Source organism: Cebus imitator, unplaced genomic scaffold (assembly GCF_001604975.1).
Source record: "Cebus imitator isolate Cc_AM_T3 unplaced genomic scaffold, Cebus_imitator-1.0 Scaffold77, whole genome shotgun sequence".
In the NCBI taxonomy this organism is placed as follows: domain Eukaryota; kingdom Metazoa; phylum Chordata; class Mammalia; order Primates; family Cebidae; genus Cebus; species Cebus imitator.
This window is the reverse complement of record NW_016107392.1, coordinates 1,356,709-1,364,427: the sequence shown is the minus strand read 5'-3', so window position 1 is coordinate 1,364,427 and position 7,719 is coordinate 1,356,709. Positions and strand designations below refer to the sequence as shown.

General features: G+C 41.4%; 1 protein-coding gene across 1 annotated transcript in view; it reads left to right on the top strand.

Moving 5' to 3' along the window:
* The first annotated feature begins 922 nt into the window (after positions 1–922).
* The window catches only part of BPGM (bisphosphoglycerate mutase), a 32,774-nt gene continuing 25,977 nt past the window's right edge, over positions 923–7,719 (top strand). The window contains exon 1 of the mRNA XM_017532623.2: positions 923–1,070. The gene's annotated coding sequence lies outside the window, so the exon portion shown is untranslated. The remainder of the gene's footprint in view (positions 1,071–7,719) is intronic.

Here is a 7,719-nt window from a genome sequence, read left to right as displayed (position 1 = left end):
TGCCTGTCGCAAACCCACTGGACTTGTTATGAAGATGAAACAGGAAAAACAGGAGGACACGAAACATTACGTAGGACAGTTTCTAAGTTGAGAAGGGAATCTCCCACCTGGTCCGGCAAACATACTATTCCTTATCTCTCCCGCCCACCCACAAGTTCTAACACATATGTTTCAAAACCCTGTGTGGTAGTTCAAGCCTGCTTAGAAGCTTATAAGGCTACGTGCCAGGTTTCGAGTATTTTCATAGATTTCTCTTGTTCAGTCATTGTCGCCTCCAAATTTGTCATTCTCTCTCATTCCACTCCAGCCTCCCATCATCTGTGCAATAAGCTTTTAGGGCATTCCACTCAACACTTCTCTTCCCCACCTAAAATTCCCCACTGTCAGCAAACTGCCTAAGGGGAGTCCCTATAAAAGCGGTAAGAGAAAGCAAGGATGCGTTACTGCCTATAAATTGGGCACTTTAAAGGCATTTGTTTTATGACTTAAGACTTTCAACCATGAGTATTTATGCGAAGGGAGCTTCTTCCGGGAGGATAGCCCGGCTTCGTCCTCAGGTTTCAATCCCTAAATTTCCCATGAGTAAAAGAAACATCACCTCATCTCTTCCAAGAGTCCGCTGACGCCTCTCTTCACCCGCAGGTGTTTCTCTTAAGACGTGAAAGCTTTCTAGAACCTCAAACCGCTAAGACTCGCCCCGGTTTTACTCTGGCCCCAGCAACGCTGCCGGATTTGTTTTTCTACTTCCCTAGGCCCAAGCCCGCCCATTGGCGTCAAAGCCAACGTTTTACTGGTTCAGGTACGTGCTCGTCTCTGCAGCTAACCAATCAGAACCCCACTTCTTACCCCTGGGATTTGGTAAACGGAAGAGACCTCTCCCGTCCCGGGAGTAGGCGGGACTGTGAATGAGTGACAGTTCGACACTCCAATAGGCAGAGCCCCAGGACCTGCCCCCGTCTGGCTCAAGGGCTGAAAAGAGCGTTGATGCCGGCGGCCGCTATGAGTCCTAGGAGGCGCTGGCTCCTCTACGGCGCGGAGGAGCGGCTACTGCTGCTGGTGCCTCTTTGCAGGTGAGTGATTTTGTTTTAGAAAATTTTGCGAACGCTTCCATTTTTTAGTGATGTGATGTTTTATTTTTGGGTGCGGGGAAGGTCAATTTCTTTACTTCCCCCGGTTTAGTCGTTGGTGGGAGTCTGGTGCCCACTCCACCCCTCAAGCTGCGACCCTCACGTATCGCCCTGGTCCCCTTTCCCTTGTCCCTTTCTCAGAATGAGCCTCTCAGGCAGTCACAGTTCTGTTAGCTGAGAGGAAGAGCCCGCCTTGGTCGTGCTGTGCTTATGGCAAGAATAAATAGAAGTTGGTAGGAAGATAAACTCCTGTCTCCTGGACGTCTGAGGCACCGTGTGGCAGAGACTCCAATAGTAAGATCCCCTGGAAGGAAGCAGGGCGATGCCGCTGTCTTTAGGGCTCTGGCAGACCTGGCCCTATCATTTTGTGTAATAGAAAAACTCGAATGGCATGAAAAGAGAAGGAGGTGAATAAGCGTATATGCAGTGCTTTCATGTACCACTGTTATCCGGAGCCAAATCTTAAGTTCTTAGAACCCCTAGAAATAAAAACGTAAGTGTATTTTCTTCTTTTCTAAGGGACAGGGGCTGGTATTACACTAGACAAGGTCAATGAAATGCATAATTGCAGTTAAGTTCTCAGTTAAGCTTTGAAAGATAGTTGGTTGTTAGCTAACTTATTATTGTAACGCCCATTCCCCTACTGCCTCCCTTCCAAATTACGGAAGATCTTTAGCTTGTGAGTGGTACTAGAATGTTAGCTGACTACATGCAGACAGTTTCCAAGGTGGGGAAAAATCAAAAGCTAAATTTCACCTGTAGGTACTAAAGTGTTTTATAGTGAAAGCAGAACTCATGTCAATGTGTCTCTTATTTATTTTTTTTTTTTGAGACGGAGCCTTGCTCTGTCGCCCAGGCTGGAGTGACTGCAATGCTTCGATCTTGTCTCACTGCAACCTCCGCCTCCCTGGTTCAAGCGATTCTCTTGCCTCAGCCTCCCAAGTAGTTGGGATTACAAGCATAGGCCACCACCTTGTAACTTCCATTCCCCCACTACTTCCCTTACAAACTATGGAAGATCCTTAGCTTGTGAGTGGTACTAGAATGTTAGCTGACTAAATTCAGACTTTTTCAAAGGAGGGGAAAATCGAAAGCTAAATTCACCTGTAGGTAGTAAAGTTTTTTTATAGTGAAAGCAGAACTCATGTCAATTTATCTCTTATTTTTTTGTTTTTATTTTTTCGAGACGGAGTCTTGCTCTGTTGCCCAGGCTAGAGTGACTGCAGTGGCTCCATCTCAGCTCACTGCAACCTTTGCCTCCCTGGTTCAAGCGATTCTTCTGCCTCAGCCTCCCAAGTAGCTGGGATTACAAGCATAAGCCACTATGCCCAGTTATTTTTTGTATTTTTAGCAGAGACAGAGTTTCACCGTGTTGGCCACGTTGGTCTCAAACTCCCGACCTCAGGTGATCTGCCTGCCTTGACCTCCCAAAGTGCTGGGATTACAGGTGTGAGTCACTGTGCCTGGCCTCGCCATTTATTTTAAAACTGCCTCCCATGAGTCCAGGGAATAGTTCTTTCTTAGCCATCTTGTATTCCAGTAGCACCTCATACACCTTAGATGCTCCCCAGTTGGTGGTGGTCTTTAGAGAATCATAATTCAAACAATGTCATAGTGGAAGGAGCTCTGAGTTAGAAGTCAAGAACCTTGGCTTTAGTCCTGAAGCCGTCACTATTTGTGTGATCTTAAACAAATCATTTCAACTGGGACTCTTAATTTTTGCATTTTTTTTTTTTTTTGAGACAGGGTCTCGCTCTGTTGCCCAGGTTTTAGTGCAGTGGCATGATCTCTGCTCACTGCAACCTCCGCTTCTGCCTCCTGGGCTCAAGCAATCCTCCCACCTCAACTTTTGCATCTTTAGAAAGCAGATGTTGCATTAAATTATATCTGAGGTATAAACTCTGTATTAAAAATCTGTTTTAAAGTAAAAATGATGAGTACGTAAGCAGAATCTCATTGCAGTAAATTCGGTATCATCCATTAGCAAGTAAAAGTTCCCAGCTTCAAGGATATATTCTTGTCTTTTAATTTTTGTGGGTACATAGCAGGTATATATATTTTCAGGTTACATGAGATATTTCGACATAGGCATGCAATGCGTAATCACATCAGAGTAAATAGAGTAGCTGTCACCTTAAGCACTTATCCTTTGTGTTTCAGACAATCCAATTATACTCTTAGTTATTTTAAATTTATAATTAAATTATTTTTTACTATAGTGACCCTGTTGTGCTAGCAAATACTAGGTCTTATTTATCTTCCTATTTTTGTACCCATAACAAGGATATATTCTTTTGTGTTCATATTTAAACCAAACCAGATTATTGTAGAAAATTTGGAGCATACAGAAGTATGATGTGGCAGAAAATGTCACTTTTAATCCCGTCACTCAGAAGCAACCACTGTTAGTGTTTGGGTAGAGCTTTTAGTCTTTCTTCCTCTTTTGCCTTCTGTGGTTGGTTGAGATTAAGAGATATATTTTAAGTAATGACTGATGCATCTAAATTCACCTGACCTTCATCTTTGTGTGTCTGCTGCCTGGAGAACAGAGGTCACAAAAATGTTTGAACCAAATGGTTTCTTGAAACATCCTTGGTATGAAATCTGATACGAAAGATGTTTATATGGGTGGCAAGACAAAAGAGGACAAAAAGTATTACTTAATAACAAAGTATTACTTAATAACAAAACTCTTTTGGTGAAACTTGGCCACAAATATGGGGAAAACATACTTTATAAAATATAAATCAAATGTTAACCACTTCACTAAAGCATTTGGATCGCAGAATGTTAGTACTTGGTAAACTTCTAAGACTGTATCTTCCCATCACCTTCTTACATCCTCCTTCTACAACCTAATTAAGCATCTCTTCTCTAACTCCTCCCTTTGTTTTACTTTATTCCCAGCTTTTACTTTTGCTCATATCATCGACGAAGTAGGACTGCTTTAACAGGCCTGAGATCTGTGCCATTATTTATGAGTTGGTCAAAGTGTGCTCCATTCTGCCTCTCACTTTTTGGTAGAGTGCTTCACCTTAATCTCATTTCATCTTCCTAATAGCCCCCCTGAGAACATTAGTTTCATTATCCTTATCTTTATAGATACGGAACCTGAGGTGCAAAGAATTTAAATAACTTTTTTAAGATCACATTGTCAGTAAGTAGCAGAGCTGGGCTCATATCTAGGTTATTTGACTTTAGATTTTTGGGATTTGGTGAAGCTACTACCCAGGGGAAGACAATGACCAGAGACAAGAAGGAGGGGTCATGAGGGGGTGTTGTGGACAACGGTGATGGCTTGCAGGCTGGAAATGCAGCATGCCCTGAGCAAATGCACATCTCATTACACATGTATATCTCTTCCCTGTGAGTAAGGGGTCCACCTGGTATGGTTTGTTATTCTTGTAACATGCAATCAGTAGGAAATATTAGTAGATGGAAGATTGGCGAATGAGAGGGTTTTAGTGTCTGGAAAACACCTGTGAGTGGTAACATTTGCTCCTGGTAAAAAGATATTCTTGTAACTGCAGGTACAGATGAAAAAGTTTCTACAATGCTTTAGGAAAAGTAATAGATCATGGAACACTTTTAGGTACAGTTGTGTTTGAACTTCTAATATTGAACTCTATTTGGGGAAAGGCACAGTTTGTTAAGGCATTAAAAGACATAAGAAACTGAGCCCTAGATTTCATTTCCCTTGAGAACTGATGCTTTTTAATTTGTTAGAGACATGGTTCTTTTTCTCTGTCCTCAAATAATAGCCAATAGATGGGCTCATTTTCTATGAAATTTGATTCCTAATGCAGTGGAATTGCATTAAAAGTTGCTCAAAGCCGGCCAGGAGCGGTGGCTCATGCCTGTAATCCCAGCATTTTGGGAGGCCGAGGTGGGTGGATCACGAGGTCAAGAGATCGAGACCATCCTGGTCAACAGGGAGAAACCCCGTCTCTACTAAAAATACAAAAATTAGCTGGGCATGGTGGCGCAAGCCTGTAGTCCCAGCTACTCGGGAGGCTGAGGCAGGAGAATTGCTTGAACTCGGGAATCGGAGGTTGCAGTGAGCCGAGATCGCGCCATTGCACTCCAGCCTGGGTAACAAGAGCAAAACTCCGTCTCAAAAAAAAAAAAAAAAAAAGTTGCTGAAAGCCATACAGTAAGGATTTTGACCAAGGAAAATGTCATCTGAGTGTCTAGGGTAGCAATTGACTATTAAATATATTTAAATGTGAAGTTTGAATCTAAGTGATTCTGGTTCTAATTGTCTTACTGTATATTACTTCAACATTACATTACTGACCAAATTTCTTGCTCAAATTTTGGAAATACAAGAAAAACTAAATTTTTAAGTTGGACTTTACCCTGTAGTTTGCCCTACTTGTTCATGAGTTGTACCACTAGGGTCTTAGGCATTATCAATTTTCAAACGCTTGAGGAAGGGAGGAAGCAAAGTTTCAGGAGTGTTAGTTTGGAAGGCAAGATGAGCCTCAGTTTTGGGAGTACTTATAACAGAGGAGCCTCAGTTATGGGAGATATATGATATGAAATTATATTTCATGTAATTTCATATGTGGAATTATATAGTTTAATGAAGAGCAGGAGTAGGAAGCAGCAGGAAGATGATCCTGCTACAGTTGTTGAAAGTACTTAGGCATCTCAAAAATATTAAAGGAGTAACCTTAGTAAATGCTGTGCCTTGTAAGTACATCATTCCTCTGTCTGCTTTTTCTGTCTTGCCAAAAGAATGCTTATCTTGAATCATAATTTTGCATTTCAATTTTATGGTGGCATTTATGGAAAGAATATTATTTGCTCTATAGCTAACTTAGATGCAATTTCTATACATTTATAGTGAAAGGTCTTTGAAAGTTATAAGTCACCTGCAAAGTGTGTTCTTTGAATCATCGATTTGTTTATTGTAAGGGCAATTGCATAGCACCTACTCCTGAGCAAGCGTACATTCACCTGAAGTGTGAGACACTATGGGATAATTTATGAAGGTGTCTAATGGGGTAAAGTATGTCAAAATGATAGATGACATTTTTGAAGGAGATTAACAGGATGAATTCTATAGTTTTCCCCTACAGTTCTGTCTTGAACCCATTCCTAAATAATTCAGTTAAGCAAAAGTCAAGTACTCAGACTGATTTAAGTGTACACAGTATTGTCTTCTATGAGGGATAAAAACAATTATGAATGGGATTCCATTATTCAAGGTACTTGCTGTTCTGGCCAAGAATAAAATCTAGTGATTTCATAATGTTGGGATTATTCAATGACAGGATGCTTAAAGGTTAAAAATGCTGATGTTGCTGGTTGCGTTGGCATGTGCCTGTAGTCCCAGCTACTCGGGAGGCTGAGGCTGGAGGATCGCTTGAGTCCAGGAGCTCTGGGCTATAGTGCGCTATGCTGATCAGGTGTCCACAGTAAGTTTGGCATCAATATGGTGACCTCCCAGGAGCTGGGGACCACCAGGTTGCCTAAGGAGGGGTGAACCAGCCCAGGTCAGAAATGCAGCAGGTCAAAAGTCCCGTGCTGATCACTAGTGGGATCGCGCCTGTGAATAGCCACTGCACTCCAGCCTGGGCAACATAGTGAAACCCTGTCTCTAAAAGAAAAAAAAAATGCTGATGTTGTTAGTAGTTCTGAGTGTGGGATCCATCCAGGCCAATATCAACATATTGAGGCCTTCTGGCCTACTACCTTTTAAAAATTTTGCATTTTAAATTATGGATGCATAATAGTTGTATATATTAATGGCTATATGTAATATTTTGATACAGGTATACAGTATGTAATGGTCAAATCAGGGTAATTGAGGTATCTATTACCTCATGGATTTATCTACTTTTTGTGTTAGGAACATTCTAATTCCATTATTTTAGTTATTTTAAAAATATAAATTATTAACTATTATCACCCTATTGTGCGACTGAATACTAGATCTTATTCATTCTAACTATAGTGTTGTACCTGTTAACCATCCTCATTTTAACCCTACCCCTCTGCTTCTGTTACCCTTCCCTGCCTCTGGCAACCATAATTCTGCTATCTCCATACATTCAATTTTCAAAATTTTTAGCTCCCACATGTGAGTGAAAGCATGAAATTTGTTTTTCCATGTCTGGCTTATTTCACCTAACCTTATGCCCTCCAGTTCAATTCATGTTGTTCAATCCATGTTGTTGTGAATGACAACAGGATTTCATTCTTTTTCTGGCTGAGTAATATTCCACTGTATATATGTGGCAGATTTTCTTTATCCATTCATTTGTTGATGGGCACTTAGGTTGCTTCCATATCTTTGCTATTGTGAATAGTGCTGCAATAAACATAGTGTGCAGATTATCTCTTCAGTATACTTATTGTCTTTCTTTTGGATGTATACCCAGCTGTGGGCTTGCTGGATCTTGTGTCTACTACCTGTTTTTGAACAGCCCACAAACTATACATGGGTTTTACATGTAAAATGGTTGAAATAGGGCCGGGCGCGGTGGCTCAAGCCTGTAATCCCAGCACTTTGGGAGGCCGAGGCGGGTGGATCATGAGGTCAAGAGATCGAGACCATCCTGGTCAACATGGTGAAACCCCATCT